At 28.3% G+C, this 23984-nt stretch overlaps 1 protein-coding gene across 3 annotated transcripts in view; it reads right to left on the bottom strand.

The window, feature by feature from the left end:
- Positions 1–23984, bottom strand: part of LOC107443275 (glycine receptor subunit alpha-2) — a 113766-nt gene that overhangs the window by 56780 nt on the left and 33002 nt on the right. Inside the window, exon 1 of one of the 3 annotated variants that reach the window (XM_043044577.3) lies at positions 7804–7940. The exons of 1 other annotated variant lie outside the window; for it this stretch is intronic. The gene's annotated coding sequence lies outside the window, so the exon portion shown is untranslated. Of the gene's footprint in view, positions 1–7714; positions 7941–23984 lie in introns of those variants that run through there. One more of the 3 variants, XM_071186509.2, reaches the window with a different exon arrangement.

A 23984-nucleotide genomic window follows, 5' to 3' on the forward strand; every position in this document is an offset into this window, starting at 1 on the left:
TTTTGATCACTAAAATCTATTTTTTAAAATTTAATTTCTTTTATTCAGGGTTTTAAAAATATATATTAAGAACAGGTTTGTTGCTATATCTATTTGTTTGCTTAGCGGGCCCTATCACAATTTATAAAGTCAATTAAGTTTTTTTCCTTAACTATAAACAAAGAAAATGTGATTTATTTTGAATCGTACAAGTAGTGTTAACTAAATACGGTTACAAATAGCATTAGAATATATGTTTTAAAATGTTAAATTTAATGTGATATGTACATTGAATGAAACTATTTTATGTTAAAATTTAATGCGTTTTCGTTGTCTGACATTTAACAGCGACTATATGAAAATCGACGAACTGCATTTCAACTTAAATAAATCTCAAAATTATAATATATAACTTTTACCGTATATAACTAATATAAGTTATGTTAGCAGACTAGTGGTAAAAACACAAATACTTTCCACACATTATATGCATTATTAAATTACTATTTGCGAGACAATAGAGGGAAATTTAATTACGAATATTGAATTTTTGAAAATTATTTGATTACGTCTGGAATTTATTTCATTCTCAAGTATATGCCTGCAAGTTTAATCTCTAACCATCCGATTTATGAGCAAAATTTTACAAAGTTTGTGAATAAGTAATGAGGTTGGAAGCTTTTGAATATATTTGAGTTCAAAATGTTTAGAAAAAAAAACTTAATTGGTTAAGATTTTATTTAAACTTATGTTTTAATTCATAATTTTTTGAAAAATTTATATGAAAATTTACACAGAAAAGAAGTTTTCTATTACCTAATACCTAATTTAATTTAGATGTCTGTTTGCGAGAAGTTTATTCTGAAAAAAGGAAATGAACAAAATCTTAATGAACTAGTTTAATTGAGTTTCTTGTATTCAATTATTTAATAGAAAATTTAATCTTCGAAAAAATAATTCTTACAGAAACATTTTTTTTGAAAACTACTTCTTTGAAGAAATATAGAGTTAAAGTTCAGTTACAACAACTCATATTTTTTGCGTTTTAAAATAACTAAAAATTAAATTAGGAGAAATGTTGTGGAAAATGTTTTCTTTTAATAAGTTGTTATTAAAGTAATATTCCTAGATTGGGTAATATTTTTCTAATCAGAAATTGGATTGCCTTAGTAAAAACATAATATTCTATTGCTCAAAAATACATGAGATTAAAAAAACACAAAATGTTTCATGATAAGGTTTACTTTTTTTATGCTCAAATTAAGAAAAAATATTCTTTAAATTTTTTAGATTTTTATGCAAAAAGGAGTTTTACTTTTTAAAGTAAAACAAAATAATGTAATTTAAATTTTTTTTAGGTATACATTTATAAGAATTGCATAATATTGTAGTATCTGTTCATGTTAAAAAATGCTGCTTTAAGAATGGAATTATGAGGTTTTAAATGCATTGCTAAAGGCCATTTATTCGCTCAAATATGGTAAGAATTCATATTATTGAAAAACAAAAATTTTGTTTCCATTTTAGAAACATTGTTCTCAGATGGCATACTGTTGAAAAATGAGGCATAACGGGATATTTGACATTCAAAAAACTATTAAGATTGTGAAATTCGGTTTGAGATCTCAACGCGTTTTTAAAATTAAAGTACAAAAAACAAAGAAAATTTTGATACACCAATACTTTAATAACTTTTTCTTTTATGCTGAACAAATTATTTAAACAAAATAAATTATTAATACTTAAATTATTAGAAAAAAAATGTAAGTATAGCTAACAAGTGGGACATTAAGCACTCTTTTTTCAATGGGATGTTCGTGATTTTTTTTTCCTTTCTAGTTCTCTTTAAGTGAAGGTATAGTAATGCTTTCAAAAGTAAAACGTAGGTACTTTCAATTTCAAATCTATTTCTCTAACTAGTTTTCTCTTGTAGCGTAATTGAAAAGCATGAAACACGAAGATAAGTCAACACAAAGGAAAAGTGCTTCGAAACTTCTGTCACTTATAGATAAAACTAACTCATTAAAAAACAAAGTTCTGTGACACATTTTCCTTCATTGCTTTTGCTTAGGAAGAAATTTTTAGTCCAAGAAAATCATCGTGCAAAACATAAAATGTTTTTTCAACAGATAAACAAAGTGGATTTTGATCTAAGTTTTACTTCGCGTTTAAGAGTTAGGAAAACCATAACTTAAACTGATTTTGTGAATTCTTTTCCTGGTTGTGAGCCATTTTTTAACGTGTCATTTAGCTTTTAAGGTAAATTATTTCGAAAATAGAAAGTCATATGGTGGCTTTCTTTTCATTTGGTATGATGTACTAACTTCTAGTCTGCAAATCTAACATTTGTTCTTAATACCATTTCAACGCAGTGTTTGGATAGTCTATTTGACTGTGTGTCAGTTTTTGAAACAAGTTAAATGAGTTCAGAGCCCAGTGATGGGAAATTTACATGCACTGGTTTATGCTATATTCTTTTTTCTATATGGTAAAAATTGAATTTGCTGGAATAAGTTATATCACTCTAATTTCAAGTAAATTTTCAAGTAAATTTCAAGTTTTCTGGAACAACAATGAAAAAAATATGTGCCTCGACCAAAAAAAAAGTAAATATATATGTAAAAAAATGCAATAGTTTCATATTTTTTAAAAAAAAATTGCTCATTCATCAATTTATTTTTTAACGTAAAATATTTTGCTATTACGTAAATGCATAGAGAGTGAATGAAACTACGGGAGTTTGTTATTTATGTACATAGAAATTAACAAGTAGTTACCAAAATTTTACCTCGCAGTAGAAAACTTAATGCTTTACACTCACAGGAGTTCCGGTCAGGATATAAAAAATTAGTAAAAATTTTAAAATTACTATTGAAGATTTATTTAAGAATCACTATGCGGAAACGAATTTTTCACTAATTCTATGAATTTTGCATATGATTTATGTATGCAAAAATTAATATGATACATAATATGATAAGCATTAATTGATATGATATTTAATATGACACGCATAAATCATTTATGCATACGTAAATCAATATGCTATATAATATGATACACATAAATCAATTATGTAAACATAAATCAATATGATATATAGTATGATATGCATAAATCAATAACGCACAAGTAGATCAAAATTTCTTCGTTTATCCACGTACAGTGCGCAAGAAAAAGGACCATTCAGAATAACTTTTGATCTAATGATCGGATCTTCACACGTTCTGGGACTCATTCGTAATGGTTCGAGGAGATGACCTCAAATATGTTAATTAATTAGTGCAGACGATATTTTAAGTTACTAATCAGACAAAAAAACAACATACTTTCTCTGAATAAATATACCTTTTTTTCATCAGATTCGAAGAAAAATTATATCGATAGAATCAGAAAATATATTAATCGGAAACAGTTTTGAATGTCTGATCCCCAAAAATAGGTAGTAGCCGCAATTTGGGAAGTAGGATCCCCATAGTTTGATCAGGAAAGCGGTTCAAAGTTTTGGACCCCATAATGTTAGTTTTATTTCTTGCGTATTTCGCCATATCTCGAGAAATTTTTAAGCGACTTGAAAATAATTTTGCACACAAATAATAAAATTTTTTTATTCAAAGATAATTATATGCAAAAAGTAATTTTAGTAAATATTTACTACTTTATATAATAATAGTCAAGCAAATTTTGAATTGAAAGGTATACAATTTGTACACCATTTTAAAGCATGTACTTTTACATAGCAAAATACAAAATTTGAGCGAAATCGGTAGAATCGATGAGAAATTGAGTTACAAATATACGACTTCTTAAGAATTTGCCGCAAAACATCAATATAGATCACATTTCAGAGTTGGTTTTCAATTATCCGACTTAATATCGCTGAGTTCTGATTCCTAGAATCTTTGCGTTCTGAGATTTGTAATCCTAAGTTAAATAATGAATCCAGTAATTATTGAAATGTACTTTAAGTTTGTTTAATTTACGTAGTTTTACTCCGAGAAAGGAATTTTAGTAAAATTACCGTACTGTATGGTAATGGCATTTTTGGAAACAAAAAAAATTTAAATTCTGATTTATGAAACCAAAATATATGGAAATTATGTAACACGAATGTTTGGAACGGAACCATTCATTTGATAATTTATCCATTCATGCGGTAACTGCTAACTGAGAATTTCGGTTTTCAAACTTTAGTTCTTATTACCACACATTAAGCAAAAAATACAAAACTGAAGAGTTAACTTAATCGTATAAATGATTTTTATGTTATGTTCTAAAGTATCATGATTTATATCACGAAATTTTACCACATTTACCTAATTTTATCTCACATTATAAAACCATATTTTTGTTAATTTTACTAAAATCATTACCATCGATTTTTAGTAAAGGTTACCGAGTTTTTTGGTGTTCCCATAGATCTAGAAGAACACTAAATTTTACCATTTTTAGTAGTTTTGACCATACTTTTTTATCGGTGTACGTATCGCATCAAAAAATAAACTTTTTGACCTAGCTGACGTAATGCATTAATATGCACATAATATATGTACATTAATATGCATAATAATTCACATTAGAATGCGATCTAGTTACACTTCATATTTTTTCCAAACCTGTACATTGTAAAAAAATCCGGATAAACTTGAGGTAAAAAGTACTGACACCCTTGAAAAATCAGTAAAGTCCTATTTAACGCAGAATCCAATTTTACCGTAAGATTTTATACTTTAATTTTAGTGATTTTACAGATATTACTGTAGATAAAAATTACAGATCTTTTGTTCCCTAAGTTTTACGGCATTAAGTACCAACATCCTGAGTGCCGGTACTTTTTTCTGCTATTTAATCTGGATTTCTAATAGTCTATGCATATTATGACAATTTTTGCTTCTGAATTTGTTAAAACAGTTATAATTAGACGACGCATTATATTTCTTTTAGTTTGAAATCAGAATTTTAAAATAGAGAATTAAAAGCATAGTTCTACAAGTAGCCATTTAAGTTTTATATTTAATTAAGTTTTATATTTCATTAAAGTTTGTTTATGTGCGAAAGTAGAACTTTTTTCCTTTTAGCATAAGTGAAAATCTACTTTAATTTAAGGCCCAAGTAGAACTTTTTTCTGGTAAATGGTCAATTTATCGGTCAGTTTAAAATCTAAGTACTTGCTAGTTAGGGTAAGAAAAAGCAGATTGAAGAATTATGCTCAACATGTTCTTTGGTGGGGATTATGCTTTTTAAAAACATTTAGCGGACATAGACTTAATCCTTAATAACATTTTAGAATCTCATATTTAAAAAACTGAAAGCAAATTATTACATGAACTTGTTGATAATAATCAATAATAATATATTTCTTTTAAGTAGCACCACAAACTTGGGCATTTCGCTATCTATTGGAAACACTATAGTTATTATTTATTTTGTTAGGTTGTGTCTTAAGTTGTAATTTAAGTTGTAATAAGAAATTAGTTTTATGCTAAGTATTAATTTATATTTATTTTGTTAGTTTGTCTTGATTAATAATTTAAATAGTATTCAATAGTAAGTTATACGTTAAGTATTTATTTATAATAATTTAGTATTTTTAAAGAAATAAAAACATAGCTACGAGGTAATTAAGTTGATTTCGTTTTGATTCTTCCTCAAATAGCTGTAGAAATGTTAAGCATAAACGGTGCTATGGTGCCGTATTCTGTCATGCGACAAATGATAGGTGATGTATTATCTATTTTTCGAAAAATAGCATATACATATTACACTGTTAAAATTTCATTCAAAAATTATTATAAAATAACTGGCAGCTGTCTGTCTATCCGATTAACCGTGAAGTTTACGGTAAAGAACATTTTTTTTCCTTTATAGTTTTGAAACCATTTACAAAAAATAAGGTTATAAGACTATGAATGCAGAACTATACGGTTTTTTAACCATTCACAACTAGCATTTTTCAAAAACCAGAAAACAAAAATTTAATTACTTAACTCGACATAAGAACTCAGCTTTTCGTAGAGAAACGGGGATTGGAGAGTGCCAGACATTGGAAATTCTTCATGTGTTGATGGGAATGGAGGAAATATTGTGGTGTCAACACTAGGACTCGAAGTTCAGTTCTGCCGTTCATGAGATTGACAGAGAAGCCTACTCGGCTATGATATGTACACAGTTGCAAAGAACTAAGTAGCTTCATTAGGTGGTTCTAGTTGGTGCGATAAAATTATGGTTGTTTAACCGTATTATATGAAAGCAGTTAATAAACAGTTTTTTCAATCTTAACAGTTTAATTACCATTTTATTTACGGTTATTTGACTGCTTAGATTAAATATGGTAAAATAACTATTTAATAAATTGTTATTCAACCACTTTTCCTGACAAATTTCTAACAGTGTATATGATACACAAGTTATGGCTCGAAGGTGCGTGAATAAGTAGCCTAGCACGTAAATGGATTATTGCGAGCCTACTACGTTAAAAAGCCCCATACTGATATTTACGAAAGTTTGGGTGATTTATTGACTATAAGACAGACAATTATTACTAACATTCAATACATAAAGAACATTCAATACATACTAACATTCAATGCATTTAGACAATATCACTGTCATCTCTTGAAAATAGTTAAAATTAAAATCAAATGTCTTCCGCGAGGGGAACAGATAGAATTTCGTTAATTGAAAGAGTTAGAAAGAATTGTTTAAAATTGGAAAGAATTGTTTAAAACTAATTAATGTGTTAAGATTGGAAGAAGGTTTGAAGAATTAAAAATTTTAAATACAGTTGTCGATTCATTCATCATGGTAAAGTTAATATGTTGTGGGAGATAATTTTAAAAGGTGACCAAGCTGGTCGCCAAAGGTGGCTAGCAATCAATTAATACAAAAAGAAAAGGGAATACATCTCAGCATTTAAACCAATTGTTTTATAAAATATTTATAATTATCAATTTTTATGCAATATAAAAAGATTTACTATTTTAAAAAGTAATATATAAATTGAAACAAAAATTTTTGCACGTAATTGTAGGTTTCATTAGCGAATTAAAGTGATTTCATGCTTAATATGTGCCATCTTTAAATTACTATAAATAAATTCTCTTTTATTAAAAATGGAAACAAAATTAATTATTTTCCTTAATAGTTACAGTCTGAAAATATTCATATCTTATTGTATGTGTAAAAAAATTAAAAACATATTTACTAAAACAAGTTTTTTTTTATCCTAAATATAAAGTATATATTTATATAGCCTAAATATAGTTTTCATTAAATACATAATTATAAACGGAACTAAAATTAAACTCAATTACGAAATCTGCAAATAGGTACGAGATTATTTATTGTTAATTTAATTTTTTCATTCTACAATTTTGGTTTTAACATTATTTATGATATAAGGAATTTAACGTTATTTCACGTTAAAGTTTAAGATTAATTCCTCAATATTGCTTCATTTACTTTTAGGGCTCAGGGCGTTTCCCAGTTTCTGATGAATATTGTGACTGATTTCTTAAAAAATGTGATATATTGTGACTTATTTTTGCAAAATTGATTTTTTCTATTTATAATGTCTATTAAAATTAATAAATTGGATTAGTTTCCAGTGTAGATATAAGATTAAAATTGTTAGTATATTGTTAAGAAATATTAAACATTTCGTTAAAATAAATGCTTTTTAATGCATAGAAAAGTAAAATAAAATTGAATGATAAAAATTCAAAAATTTACTTACTCCTTTAAAAATCCACAAAAAAGACAACTAAAAATAGATTGCGTTTTTTTTATTTTAAGAAAAACTATAGTAATATTTTATAGTCTCACCTTTTTTGTTACATTCTTCACATTATTGCATTTAATTTTTTGAAAGCAACAGTTCGTGTTTTTAGCTATTACACGTCTTTAAGAAGTCACTGTTACCACAACCGCAACTTGAAACGAAAGGCGGATAAATCGGTATGGCCGTTCCGTTGATTTGTGTCAAGGAATCACGTTGTTTCAGAAGTGGGGGCGCTGTCATCGCCTAGAAGAACACCTTACTATTTCATTCTGGGGAAGTTTATCCAAAACTCAACTAAGAGAAAACTGAATTGATCTTTTTACTGTCGACAGTTTTGAAAACGAAATACTTCAAAGAGTTGAACATGAGTGATTTTCTGTTGCAATTTTTTTAACTCCTTATTCACTTAGAGATAGTATTAAATTTTCACACATTTATTGCAACAGGTTAAAATAAATTAAATTAAACAATGTGTTTTTTATATAATTAATATATGATAAAAGGAATTTTAATCAGGCGAGAAATTTATGGAAAAGTACATTCTTATGATGAAGATTGTTTAATTCAAATAAATCTTAAAAATTTTCAGAGATATTTATTTCGAAAATAATTGTTTATTTCATTTGCAGTTTTCTTTATTTACACTTAACTAATATGGACGTTCCTGTCACAGTTCGTTCAATTGCTTTTTTAAGTATCCATGACTACAAAGTTTTTGTCTAGATTTCTTTATGAATAACAGCTTGAACTAGCTTGATTTCGTATAGATCATTTTTCTTTAACACTTTATCACTGATTGTTTAATTAGTTTTTGCTTTTCTGCATATTATTTTTGGTTTGTTAAAAAATGAATATTGCAGCTGAAATTTAAATTACGTTATTAAAATCAACAAATTATGTTCCAAATGGCTTTATTTTGTTTTGATTTAAAGAAAACTATTTTGAAGAGTTGCGTAATGCAGATAAATAAAGTAAATTTGCAATATTACAGATGATGTAATTTGCACTGATTAAATTTCCCTGATGAAAGACACTGATAAAATCTCTCATAAGATAACTGATATTTCAGATCATTGAATGCAATTAAGTGTCATAGACAAAGTGTTCCCTTGTAAACGTTTTAAATTACGAAATTAATATTAAATATTATTTTTGTCTTGTCATAAAATAAATTTTTAGACTGAAACATAATTTAAATCAACAAACTATGTCATAGAATTTTTTAAAATTTATTTTTAATTTAAAGAGAATTATTTTTGCCTATTTGTATAATGCAGATAATTAAAGTTAATTCTCAAGATCACTCATAAAATAGTTTGACGGCACTGATAAAATCAATGATAAGATAACTTATATTTCTGGGTTAGAGCTCTCTTTTCAACTATATTTTTAATTACAAAATCAAACAAAAAAATGCATTTTCTCTGTTAATCATATCTAATCGAACTATGGGGGGAAAGCAAAAATGAAAGAAAAAGAATTAAGCTATTGTTCTGTTTTATTTATTTATTTATTTTACACAGTGCACATTCTAACTTATTACGCATTACTCAGTAATACATTGGAATAAATTTATAAAATTGAAAAGTCTTCAAACAGTGTATTTTAAAGTGTTTTAAAATGATATTTATTAGTAATCATATTTTGTCGAAAAATTAAACTATTGTCTTGAATATTAAATTTTTCAGATTATTCCCTTTACTTTAGGGATATCAAGTTTGGGGATATCAATAATGGGTTTCTCAGTTGTTTAATTTTATTTATGGACAAAGAAATGCTTGTTTTTAAAACATTAAAATTAATACTTTTATCGAAAAATTTTACTTTGATCTAATGTTCCAATTGATTTAAATATTTACCATTTCTTGCTGTTATTTCAAAAGAAGCGTTTAACAAATTCGAACGAAATTCTATATTTTCCGAGTGAACTTATTTTTTTTGCATAACAAAAGCGTAATGCAGCTTGCATTTCAATTACAGATCAAATTTTTAATGCAATAGTATTTCTCTCCGGGAAAATTTAAGATTTTCGGTTTTATAAGAAGCAGCAGTTATTTAGGTGCATTTTTCAGATTTTTAAAAAATGGACAGCGTGATGAATTTTTCATTACAAAAAATTTATTGTTCAGTTCAAGACCTCTAAAGGAGCATTGAAGGACACTGAAATAAATAAGCAGTTTTGCTAATATCAACTATATATATATATATATATATATATATATATATATATATATATATATATATATATATATATATATATATATATATATATATATATATATATATATATATATATATATATATATATATATATATATATATATATATATAAGAAGAGAGTGGAATGATAACACATAGCCAATCACAGAAGACTTCTGGTTACTAACGCACGAAACAGCCAATCAAAATTGAGAACGCATGTGTGTGAAAAGGTAATAATTTTTAATAATGATGTCAAAAAATACAAAATACAAATTGACCTCAAATAAAACTCAGAGGACTTCGAATCAAATAATTAAGAAAACTCTACTATTACGGTTATAAGAAGGAAGATTTATTAACTCAGCAACAAAATTATAACATCGCCATTAAAAAAAAAAAAAAAAAAAAAAAAATCTCACACTTGTTACGTAAAGCTATAAAAAGACCGCACGATTATTTATGCAAACGATTATATGTGATTATTATGAACCAAACTTTATGCTTTTTGAGTTAGGCTCTACCACGCGTGCTTCGGATACGGAGATTAATCTCCGGCTAATGCCCTATAGTAATGTGTTAAATAATATTGCTTCCTCGCTTTATATAAGTTTATAATTTTGCTTGTATTGAAATTGCTTTATATAAGTTTATAATGTTGATAGTAAGTTCCTCTGACATTTTACAATCCTATCATATTCTCTCTATGTGATGTTGGTGCAGAAAAATTGCCAGCTAATCTCCAGGAAAACGACTTAAAGTTTGTTCTCGAAGAGTACGAAAATGTAATTGCGTAGCAATTATCGGGGGTTGGCATGCGGTAGTGAGCAGGGGGTGGAGCCCTCTAGTATATACAGGTATATATATACAGAGAGAGAGAGAGAGAGACGAAGAGAGATAACATAACACATCTGCTGCAATCAATAAACGTTTTGATTGTGATTTATTTGTGTAAAAAATAGAAAACAATTTATTGCTGAATTTAAAAATTAGTTTAACATTTAAGTCAAAAGTAAAACTGAACATTTACAAATAAAATTTGCAAAAGTAAAATTTGCTTTGTCTTTTCCATTTCTCTAACACAAGCTTCATTAACATACTGACAAATTAACGCAAACAAACATTTGTCAAATCAGGAAATTTTTTCTAATGTTAGATCAACATAAAAAATGCATTTAACTGATATTCTTATAAAAGGAATCTCTTTTTGAATATGAACAAATTTATACAATTCGCAAATTATCAAACGTAATTTTAGCCTGTTTCTTTATTTCTAATACACTTTTTAGATGTATTTTTTTATAAAATGTTTAAAAAATGATAAATAATAAAAATATTTTTAATGAGAATGGTTTTTGAATTAAATTCTATTCAGTTATAAACAGTTATATGTAACAGCCTAGTTGCAGTTCGGATTGTTTAATAATGGTAGCTATGATAAATGCAGAATCTAGAATCTGAATCAGCATAAATGCAATTGTGTTCAGAAGGGGGAGTATTATTAATAACTTCATTACTTTAGGCATTATTCATTATAAATATTCATTAGGGCGTATTTTCTTATGATTTAGCAAGAAACTTTAGTTTAAAACCAAACATTATTATTCCAGTTCATGTTATAATTACAGAATATATATTAAAAATTTTCTTTAAAAGAGTTAGTTTAGAAAAGTAGATTTTTTCAGCAAAATGCATATTCAGGTTTGAAATATTCTAAAATATAATGTCTTAAGTCTATAGAGCAGTGGTTCCGAAAACGTGTTTCGCGGAATCTTAGGGTTCCGTTGATGAGTCAAAGGGGTTCCGACAATTAGAATTTTTTTCGGAGAAAAACATTTATGGTTTTTAAAACCGTAGTTGGTTATATTTATCTAACTATACAAATTAATACTTGCTAAATATTTCAGTTTTTTTTATAAAATTACTTCAGCAAAATTTTATAGAAAAAAATAGAATATTTTTTTTAACAAAAAATATTTCTTTCAGCATTTATAATAAATTTTCATTAATATTCTCCGTCAAATTTATCATAACCATAAAGAAATACCATACGAACAATCAACCATAAATAAATATTTCTTTGTAACTATTCTCAAATGTATGACAGTTCATTTAACGTTCATTATTAATTTTCAAATAAAAAGATACATAATTCACCTTTTTTTTAAATTTATTTTTAGCTTATGCATACAATTAAATTAAGAGCTTGATTAAATGCCACTTTTCATCAGTGAATTCGACAGTCTTAAGTAAAATCTATTTTTAAAATTATTATTGACAAAACGATTTAAAAATAAATGTACTTAATTAGTAGCGAATCTTTGGTTGAGTTTACAATAGTTGATGAAATTTTTTGAGTCGGGGTTCCACCAAAATAATGTCCATCATAAAGGGTTCCGTAGCCTGAAAAATTTGGGATCCACTGCTGTCTAGAATCACAAAGTTTATAGTTTATTTAATTCTCTTTTTACTAAACATTCATTGCAGGAAAAAAGGAAGAAAGAATAATTCGAAAATATTGTTATTTATATAAGAAGGTAAATTTTTACACTAGTGTATTTTTAAGGGATTTTATTGACGTTTTAAACAGTAAACTATACATTTAGTGATACTTCATTAATATTGTATTTGAAGGGTTAATTTTGTGTTTTTTTTTAAAACTTAGTAACAAAATAACTATATATTTTTTTCCACAGCGATGGAAAACGGGGTTTTTTCTTTTAACTTTGTTGGTGTCCCCGCTTTGTTTACTACCTTTTTTAATGCCTACGCGTATTGATGTATCAATCTTACATTAATATCATTTAGAATGTTAGTAATATGACTTTTTCCTAACTAATAATGACTAACAATTCTAACAAATTGTTTATCTTTAATATAGCATATTTTTCTTGTATGTGCTTAGAGGAATATTGCTTTCATTTACTGCGATTGCATCGTTTTCCCCAGTAGAGTTGTAAGCAATTCGGAAAAATTCTCGCTACACTCCCAAAAGAACATGTAACCTTTTGTTTAATTATGTTCTATTTATTTGATACAATACTTGCATGTTCTATTTATTCTTCGCTGAAATTATTTAGCAAACAAGTACTTTATTTGTCTTTATTCCTTTCTAATTTCATATTATGCAATGTTAAATTATATTATGAATATAATCATTTTTGATTTAGGAATTTTATTTTTTGCATGACTCTTGAACAAGACATAAACTTTTTGCATGAACCTTATAAATATGCTTCGATAAATATTTGCCTTATTTTGGGAATTTTATCAAAATTCGAAACGCTGTTTATTCAACCTTATTTTTATTGGTTGTTTTTTAAATAAGCTTTTATATAACTTTTATAATTTTTTTCTTAAATAGCTTTATTTAATGTGTTATTTTATTTCTTGAAGTTTATTATTATCATTATCATATATTTCTGTCAGAATTATTGCTACCTAAGAATGTATTATTAGAACTCACTGTTGATAAAGAAACCTCCCAAAAATGCTCCCAAGTGCAAGCAATTCCCTCATGATTAAGATCTATTATAATTGTTGCGAATCGATATGATATATTTTAATCGTACTCGTTATGATTATTTACTCAATAAATAGCCAACTGCATCTGGGAACAGAGTAATAAAATTGTTGAAAAAAAAAAGATGGTTGTTGTCTGTTGATGATTAAGATCTGATTATTACTTTGCATTGTCTTTAACTAATGATTTTCGCCTCATATATAATAAAGAGGTCTCGTTCGTGTTGTTGTTGCTAATTCCCATCTGGTCTGACGGGGTCAGACCAGATCAATGAATCCGTTGACATTGAGAAAATCCGAAACCAGAATGGGAGAGGAATGAATATCGTTCCAGTCCAGCCCTAAACAGATCAAGATGTGCTCAGGTGATGCCTGGTTTTGTTGGCATTTAGGGCAAAGAGGAAAGATCTTTTGATTTGCAGAAAAAGTGAGACTTTTCAGGTGTCCACTGGCCAGTCGGGATAGGCAGGTGTTGGTTTACCTGTCACCAGGGAGAGATAGAGAGAGTCCCGGTCTTTTTGCCTTATACCAATAGTGAATAGGTGGAAGCAGCCACTTTTGTTTGTTCTGGGCCTTTTGCCTTGCAAAAAGTTCAAGGTATGTAAGCTCTGAGGTGGAGGGGACTGGATGGTCTAGTCCCTTCTTTGCAAGAGTAGCAGCCAACTCGTTGCCGTGGATATCGACGTGGGACGGGATCCATTGAAAGTGGACCTCATGCTGTTGGGAAATGAGCTTTACTTTTTGTAAGATCGAAAAACTGGTTTTATCTCCAATGAGGGCCCAATTTTTGAGGTGTTGAATTGAACTACGGCTGTCAGATAGTATCCAAGTATTTCCAAGGTGCCCTTCACTCAAGATTTTCTCTAGTCCCCTGTCGATTGCAATTAGTTCGCTTCGAAGGACGGAGCAAAAATCGGGGTTTCGTTGATGAAGAGTGTAGTTCTCTCGAGGTGTTTCAATAAATACCCCACTGCCAGTCTGTCTATCCATTTTACTGCCATCAGAGAATATTTTGATGTCGTTTGGAGGGATTTTATTGATGATTTCCAGGGACAATTGTCTGAGGAAGTCAGGCACACAGTCCTTCTTGTCAAGCATGGTAGGGAGGCTTTCATGGAAACTAACATTGGAAAGATCCAAGCAAGTACTAAGATTGCTATGAAGATAAAGAGGTTCAATATTTTCAGTGATTAACAGTTGTGATTTAACGTGACTAAAAGGACTGAATCCGTAAAATGTAAATCCGTAAATGTAAAATGTACGTCCCTCGTTCGTAAAATGTAAAAATAGTCCCTATTAATTTTGCTTAGAATAAATTAAAATAACATTTAAAAGTTTAAAAAAATTTAGTGAGTTTACAGATGAAATTTTATATTTACGTTTACCATGCGGACTAATACATTCAAAACAATTTAGTCGTGCATTACATTGTGCATGGAGCTGATTATTAAGTTCTTCAAGGGAGTTGGTAGGGTATGTATCAATAATTCTAAAACTGATCTTTTTCGATGTACCTTTTCGAAGAAACTACTTGTGATACCGCCTTGAAATATTTTAGTGATATTTGAGATTATATCAGCTGTATGCTCTGATAATGTCTAAACGTTAAGAGGAATATAGTTTGTTTATAAGTAGAAGTCTCCAGAGCCATGAAGTCTAGAGCCGTCTGCTGCTATGGAAATAAGAAATTGCGCATTTCAAAGTGAGGAGATTCTTTATCTCCACGATTTCCTTTTTCTCGCCAACCCGAGTTAAATCCCTCTACTTGAAATAGTTAAACTACGTAATAATAGTCACAGCAACCACTCCAGATAAATGGATAGGGGAGTTCTTTACATATACAGACTATACTTTTGGAGTTTTGAAAGATTTTTGCTCAAAAATCATGAAACTCTTTAAAAAATTAAAAGATTTCAGTTCCAATTTTTTTAAAAATATTTCTGCCAGAGATATGTGGTAACAGTTATCACAGTCTAATCATGTATATGTAAATATTCTGTGAAAAAAAAACTGAAGCAATATCTTGTACCTTGCTCAGATGCTGAGAAAAGGTACATCGAAAGAGGTACTATTGGTACAAGTCCTACCGACTCTTCTTAGTCATTTAACGTAACTCTTTAACTGCAATTTATAATAGAATTTTAATGTAATTTGCACCCGCAAAGTAATAATCGTAAAACAGTAAATAAGTTTATACATCGATTTAATTAAGTTTATCTTGAAATATAGTGTGATAAGCAATATCATATTATTATGTTATAATAAAGAAACAACTCTTTTTAGAGTCAAATGTTTACTTTAGAAAAGAAAATCGAAAACGTATTAATAGCAAAACAGGATAAGATAATATATCTCTATATAACATAAAATCATAATGGTCTGCTACCGTTTTCCACTGTTGTTGGCGCATTTTTATTGGCCGGAAAATCACGTGGTAGGATCCAGCTTTCCCCCATTCATTTCCTTATTGTTTAGGTTGTCATCAGCATAAAATTAACAAAAGTTGTAAAGGTATTCGCGATCGCAACGAACTATAGGGGGCGTTGTTGTATGAGACAAATACCTGCGATTTCTATATGAACAGTCATTCAGTTACTCTAGAGCAGTGTTTCCCGAACTTATGATTTTTGTGTACCCCTTCTAAATTTTTCGTAACGCTGTGTACCACTAATAAGAAAATTAATGAATTTTTTACTACAAAAAAATTGCACAAAAATTAAAAAGCACAACTGACTGTTGACACCACTAATTATTAACTGTTAACTCAGCTAAAAGTAGCCATTAAAAAATACGGAATCGTAAATTTTCATGACTAACTTTGTTTTGAAATACATTTTTTTTAAAATTTCGTTTGTTGCAAGATATTTCGCATAGGAACGCGTACCCCCTCTAAAATGGTCCCGTACCCCTGGGGGTACGCGTACCACACTTTGGGAAACACTGCTCTAGAGACATCTTCAATGTAGCGTGTTGCATTGCAACGTTCCTTCTTTACTGTGGCTAATTAAATTTAATAAAGAAAAATTTTTGTTAGTCTTTCTTATGCAAACGAAAACAAAATGGTATCTCTTTTTTTTAGAGAAGGAACATCCAAAACACATCGGAAAAATATTTAAACATATACAGAAAAAAAAATGTATATTCTTATACGAGTTAAAACCTAATGCACGAGAAATAGTTTTACTAAATTTAATGATATAACATGAAAGGCCTATTTGAACTTTATATTCCATAGTTTAAAGAATCACATTATTTCAAAAATTAAAATGCACAAAAAGTATACATCAGCCTCATAATTTTATGAAATTTAATTTTGTAAAAAAAGTTTTTTGACAATAATTTTTATCAAAAAATTTCAAGTTTCAATAAAAATCATTATTTAGAAACTAAAAAACGAAAAATAAAAAATGCTGACGAAACAAAAACAAAAAAACAATTCCTTTTTGTAGCCATTTTTTAGTGCTACGAAAATTCGTCTTTGGGATTTACAAAAAACAAAACAAGATGCAATTTTATTTTTTCAGGAGCTAAATGTACCAATTCCCACGACATGAAACTTTATCTTGGTAAACGTATGTTTAGGAAATGTATGTTATTTCATTTGGAATCTTATTTATCAGAGTTCATATGGCGATATAATTGTTTTGAATCTATGCTAAACTCTATATCGGCCCATTTTCCACCGAAATCTGATTGACTACATTGATTTTAAATAAAGTGCTTTATTTCATGATTTGTGGCAAACATCTTAAGTGTAGATTGGCGGCACTTAAAAACCGCCAAATCTGAGGCGACGGTGGCGTTAGAACGTAAGTACCGAATTTTTTATTCCATACTTTTCTGAATCATATTTCTTCAAACATTAGAATATACAAGAGTATTCATAAACACATAATGTTATACCATTTAATTTTTCAAAAAAAGTATTTTGACAAAAATTTTTATCAAAAAATTATTAACTAAAAAACGTAAAATAAAGAATTCTTAGGATAAAAAACGATTTTAAAAATTCTTTATATTGAAATAAAAACTTTCATAATGTTTCTCTTTTTTATTCTTATAGTTCTTAATCAGACGTAAAAAAAAATTCCGTAGAGAACTATTATCAAATAAGAAAAAAAATTATTTACAAGCAAATTTTTTATTATAAAAATCATAACACTCACCTGTTTTATAAATCCGCAGAATTCCTAATGAAATGTTCTTCGTTTGAAAATTTTATTTTCAAATAATATATGTACAGATTACTTTTAGATAACATACCACACATCAAAGTTTAATAATTGTAAGATCTAGATATGAATTTGAATATATAGCTTAAAAATAGAATAGTTGAATTCTAGTTGAAATTATTCTTTCAAAACTAAAAAATACTTACCAAGAAAACGATAAAAAATTATTAATAATCAGCACAAATGAAATTATTTCAAGTACTTCGGATGATTCTTTATTGTTGTTTTCCGAATTATATAGATACAGAAATATATACTATTCTATAAAGAAGAGGAATATTCTATAACTACTATTACACTTCTGTAAATTCTGAATTCACTTTATTCATTGGAATGACGAAAGCAATGTTGACTTCACTTTAATTTGTAATGAATTGAAGACAGAAAAAATTATTTTACCGAAATACTAGTAAAGTATCTGTAACAGCAAGTGATCATGAAATTGGAAGTTATGTTGTTGGTAATAGAATGGTAAAAAGTTTTGAGAAATTGTTCTTCAACTGCTTGGCGTGTTCTGCTTCAATGTTTGGCATGTTCTGATTAGTTTTTTGAAGAAGTTCTACCTTTTCCTTTGATAAATTTTGCTTATTATTTGCTGCTAAGAAAATGGCGTCCGTCATTGCTAATGGTTATGTGGGAACTAATGACCGATATTTTCAGTCTCCCGCTGGAGAGCGTACTCGAGCGTTGCGATCGCGAATTGTTTTCCTTTAAATATTTTTGTATCCCTAATTTAAAGTTATTTTTCAGTACTGCTATTATTAGCGAAAATTTTAAATTACGGTTGAGAACTCATCAAATTTGCTTGAACAATATAATGTATTAAGAATATAAATGTTATTTAAAAAAATGATAATTAAAAAACATCTCTTCTGTTCACCAAGAGATCTAAATGTTTATAATACTAATCTATATTATATAAAACGCTAATACATATGTATCAATAAAACCGATGATATTTCTTTTCTCGCTTTGGTAACAGTTTTCATTTTTAATTGATGGGCTTCAGCGCGCAAGAGCACGTAGTGAGCATCATATGGCTAATCTATATTATATAAAACGCTAATACGTTTTAATCGATAGGCTTCGGCGCGCAAGAGCACGTAGTGAGAATCATATGTCTAATCGGGTGAATTCTCATCGAATTATCAAAAAGTTTCTCACAAAATTATCCTCATCGAAGCCGATGCTTTACATCCGGCGTTCAGTACTATTTCATATTGTTTTACAACAAATGGTTTTAGCCCTCTGGTGGGAAAGACTTTAAAACAAAACTTACAACAGTCACTTTTCTCAACAACTGAAATTTAGAATAGTGTGATTAGGAAAAATATGTGAACTGTTTGCAATTTCAAATTAATATTGAAATGCGTAGGTTTAGAATTTTCTACAGTGAAAAGTTTTCGGAACTTCAGTGTTCAAATAAGTATACAAAAGCTAGACGTTAAGAACGTATCCAATGAGCGAGTAAAGCGATCATCGGATTGCAAAGCAATCCGAAATGAACTGCGAAAGCAGTTCCGAGGGTTGGCGAGCGCTAGCGAGCTGGGGGCGAAGCCTCCTAGTAGATAGTAATATTTGAACGTGGGAAGTATAGGCGCAAGAGCGTAAGTAAACAGAATTCCTTTTAGTACATAGATGTTAAGTGAATATTTTTATCTTTAGTAGAAAAACTGTTTTCTGCCAAGAAAAAAAAAACAATTATTGCGAAGCAATCATGGGGGTTGGTGAGTGGTAGCGAACAGGGGGCTTTGCCCCCTATTATTACATGAAAATATATTTAAATTAGGAATACAAAACATTTTAAGGAAAACAACACCTTTATGACTTTTGTTAAGTTCGTGCTGATGACAACCAAACAAATTTGGAAATTGAGCTGAGAAAACTGGATACTACATGTGATCTTCTGACTAATAAGAAAGCCATCGACAGATATGTCATTGTTTCAAGTTATTGCAACAACTTAACTATATCACTGGACTTCTAGTATTCTGATATTCTCTCTCAGTTTTAGTCTCCTTAGTACAGTCCGCCAGTTAACTGTACTAAATCCAGTTATGAGATTTTTAATAGAGATGTCTAAGCTAACGTCACTTCACTTACCTACCTGTCTACTTGCAACTCATCATTGATCAATAGATGCGACCAACAGGAATACGGGTTTTTTCCCTATGGGAATACGAATCGTCCAATAGGAGTAGTGCAAACTGAAATTGATTGAATGATAGTGGAACTCTGATCTAGTTTAGCCTCTGATTTAGAAATCTTCATATTTATTACGTAATGGCTTTTTCTGAATGTTTTGTTCAATTCTAGCAAGATTAATAAAAATAAAATATCTGAAACCAAAGTAGAGTATTTTCGAAAGAAGCATTTGAAAGGAAACCATCTCACATACTACTAAATTCTTAGAAATTCACTATTAAATTTGTGAGATATTTTTGAATGCGTATAGGAAAAATTTTATGTTTAATTACGCAATAATTTTGAGCTTTTTTATGCTATGCTAAGAAGAAAATTTAAAAAAAAATTATTTTTAAATAGTATTTCCCATTGACAGAAACTCACAATTCACTATTTTTCAAGTGTTTCTGCATTTTTAATGATTTATCAATTCACTTGAATTCCATTAATTTGACGAATTATGTGTTTAATTTAATACGTTTACAAATTACATAGTGCATTACTTTCTTAACATGTTTTTAAAACTTAAAAGCTTTTAACACAAAATGAGGTATAAAACTTAGCATAAATAGTAACGAGTTAGAAATTAATGAAATTAAACGAGCAATAAATCTTCAACGCCTTTGGAATTATTAAACTTATTACAAAACACTTTTATTAATAGTAACAATAAATCACTTAAGAAAGTAATAAAACTGTTAAGAGTTACTGCATATACGAGGAAAATGGCAAAATTTGATTTATCTTATAGTATAAAATAACATTTTATCGCCTCTCTTACGTAAAAGCTTAACGCTTGCAGAATTATTCGACATTTAAAAACTAATTAGCTTAGAAGCATATTCATTTTGTCTAATTTGGCTTATCGTTTTCAGCTACCTGTATTAATAGTATTTTCTCTTAATGATAAACTACATTAAAACTAAAGTTTCTCTCCGTATTTTTATGGATTATGCATATAATAAAGTTATGTCTTACTAAAAGCATAACTTTGTTAACAACTGTGCAACGACGACAATAACATTTACGTCTTTGAAAAAAATATGATTTGGAAGAAAAGGTTTTTTATAAATGTCATATTTCGAAAAATGTTTCAAATTTTTAAATGTAAACTTTTTCTGTTAAAAAAAATGTCATGTATTTAATTCTTCTTAGATTGTTAATTCCTTGTATAGCATAATTTCTAAAACTATTTTTAATTTTCATTTTCGAAACTTTATTTTTAAATACTTCACATTTTGGTTATTAATTCAGTTTCCATTTTTAAAAGCGCTATATGTTGAGCCACCTCAGCTAGATTTGGCATGTGACATTTTTAGCGGCTATCATTGGTCGATTTTCTAGCGTTGCCATTCGGAGAGTTGTAATGAGGCTTTTTTTTGTCGCCGTGTAAGAGAAATATATATATAGATTTTATAACTAAAAAGCATTATGTCAATCTTATATTTGTATAAAGAATAATTTTCTTGAGAAATTTCCCTAGTTATTCATCTGACGCCCTTTTCTAAGTTTTACTTTTTTTTAAATATATATATATATATATATATATATATATATATATATATATATATATATATAGATTTATTTCAAAATAACTATTTTTCTATTAGATAGTTTATTGTTTCTATATAGAAATAACTCCCCTCGCCCCAAAGTCTGCGGCCTTCTGCTGCTTTGGAAACAAGAAATAGCACATTTCAAAGAGGGGAGTTTTTCTCTTTGCTAATTCCCTTCCTCTCGCTGACTCCAGCCTAAACCTCTATTAAAAAATGACCCAACACCCCAACTTGAAATAGTTAAACGTCGTTGTCATAGTCACCGGCAGTGTTCTAGACAAATGGCTGGGGGAGTTCTTTACATAGACAAACTATACAATGTTTCATTAATGCATGTCTTAAAGACATTTTTCCTGATGTTGATTTTATAAATAGCGTAATATTGAAACTGTTTTCTCATTATTTTAACAACTGTTAACTTTTTCGTAACAATCACTATAATTTGAAGCATTGTTTAGTTCTGCAATTAAATATGCTGTGTAAACTAAGACATGTTGTATATTTTGTCAATGCTATTTTAAAACCGTTGTTGAACAGTCGACCCAATTTTGAGTTACTACCAATGTTCAACTGCGTAGCTTTGTAATTTTGAAACCAATTCAGAAAACACGAGAGCTCTTGGATTAAGTATTGGGAGAAAATTGCTTTTGTGGTGGACTTTTTAATGAAACTAACCCGCATTTGCGTTACATGGAGAGGAAAACCAGGAAAATCTCCCACGGTTAGTCTAACAACAAGGGGACTCTAACCTATGATTCTTCTACCACTGAGGATATTTTTTGTCAGCACTTTGGTCAATGCAAGCCGGGTGTAAAATTAGTATCAACCAGCCTTTGCTGGGTCTTCTTCACCTCATTGGAAAGCAAGCGCTCTATCTTATGAGTAACCTCGACTCCATCAATGCCATTTGGTAATAAAGTAATATATGTTGTAATTCCTATTAAAACAAAAATAATCACCTTTATTTATATATTTATTAAATAAACTGTTAAGCCTCTAGCGAGTTCGTCTTTACGTCCTCTCTGTGCTTCCCGGAAATACGATTAACACCCTAATTTTACTATTATAAATTTTAAAGTTAATCTTGCAAAACATAAATCCTTATTATGACGGCCCCAAAATAGTTTATATTGAAACCTGTGACATATAATTGTATACTTGCAAAGCATCTTTACTGAATCAGAAATTAATTGGTGCATCATTTGTTTCTTGACCAAGAGATGCCTATGATAAAATAATTATTAGTATTTTAATGACTTTCAAATCACTGAATATATTTATTTGGGAGAAAATTGACTTTGATACTAATGGTAATATTTATCAATGAATTTGCTTATACTTATACATTTTATACAAAGATATATTTCAGTAAACTAAGAAAACCATAAAGAAAGCGTTTCGTACAAACTATTTTCTCTATTTTCTAAAATTTATTTGTAAATAAAATTTCAGTCTGGTTTTGAGTTCTGTAAAATTTTGGGAACAGGAGAGAGAAATATATGGAATACCATTTACATATCTTACACAAATAGAAGGGTTTCTAACGTACGAACGTTTTATTCTTTAAATCGAAACTAAATAAAAAATATTCACAAACTGTAATTTCAGTGTGAAATCTCCAAATTATTAAAAATCATGCAAATATAAAATACCAATATTTGGAATGGCAATAATTTTTCTTAATTAGACAAAAGTAAAGGGAAATTAAGCATTTCCTTAAAGAAATAAATAGTAATTTGCATTAACACTGTAAATAACCTTAGTATACCTCAAAATATGATACCAGTTACTTTACACACTGTAATTACTGTACATACTGCACATAAGTCAGTAAAATCATTTTTACGATTTATGAGAATTAATCATTAAGGATGTATATATACACAAATTTTTAGAACAAAATTAGTTGCCAATAAACCATACAATCAGCACATTTTAAAAACTATGCTGTAATATCTTTAATCTAAGAAAAGAATTATTAATTATGATGCCTATATGCACTAGTTCTTAGAACAAAATTAGTTTGCTAATCAAGTATATAATCAGCATACTGTAAAGTTATGATGCAGTATCTTCAATATAAGACAAGATTTATTAATTATGATGCATACATAAACTAATTATTAGAGTCAAATTAGTTGGTTAATAAAGCATATAATCAGCACATTGTAAAAACTATGCTGTAATATCTTTAATAAGACAAGAATTATTAGTTATGTTGCATATATAGAGTAGTTCTTAGAACGAAATTAGTTAATCAAGTAACCAAACTACCCACTGTAAAAACTATGTTGTAATATTTTTTAATTAAGCGTGAACCTATACATTAATTTTTAGAATAAAATGAGTCAGCAAATCAAACATAAACACCTTGAAAAATTTTTTAAAATAGGTTTTGAACCAGAAATTTTGTTCTTTATTCATGCAATAAAACATGTTCAGATAAGATGGTATTCTAATCAATCTATTAACATAAGATATTAATTGCTGGCGCTATCTATTTTGATTATAAATCACTAAATAAAAGTTGCC

Source organism: Parasteatoda tepidariorum, chromosome 9 (genome assembly GCF_982258835.1).
Source record: "Parasteatoda tepidariorum strain Cologne lab strain chromosome 9, Ptep-v5.0, whole genome shotgun sequence".
In the NCBI taxonomy this organism is placed as follows: domain Eukaryota; kingdom Metazoa; phylum Arthropoda; class Arachnida; order Araneae; family Theridiidae; genus Parasteatoda; species Parasteatoda tepidariorum.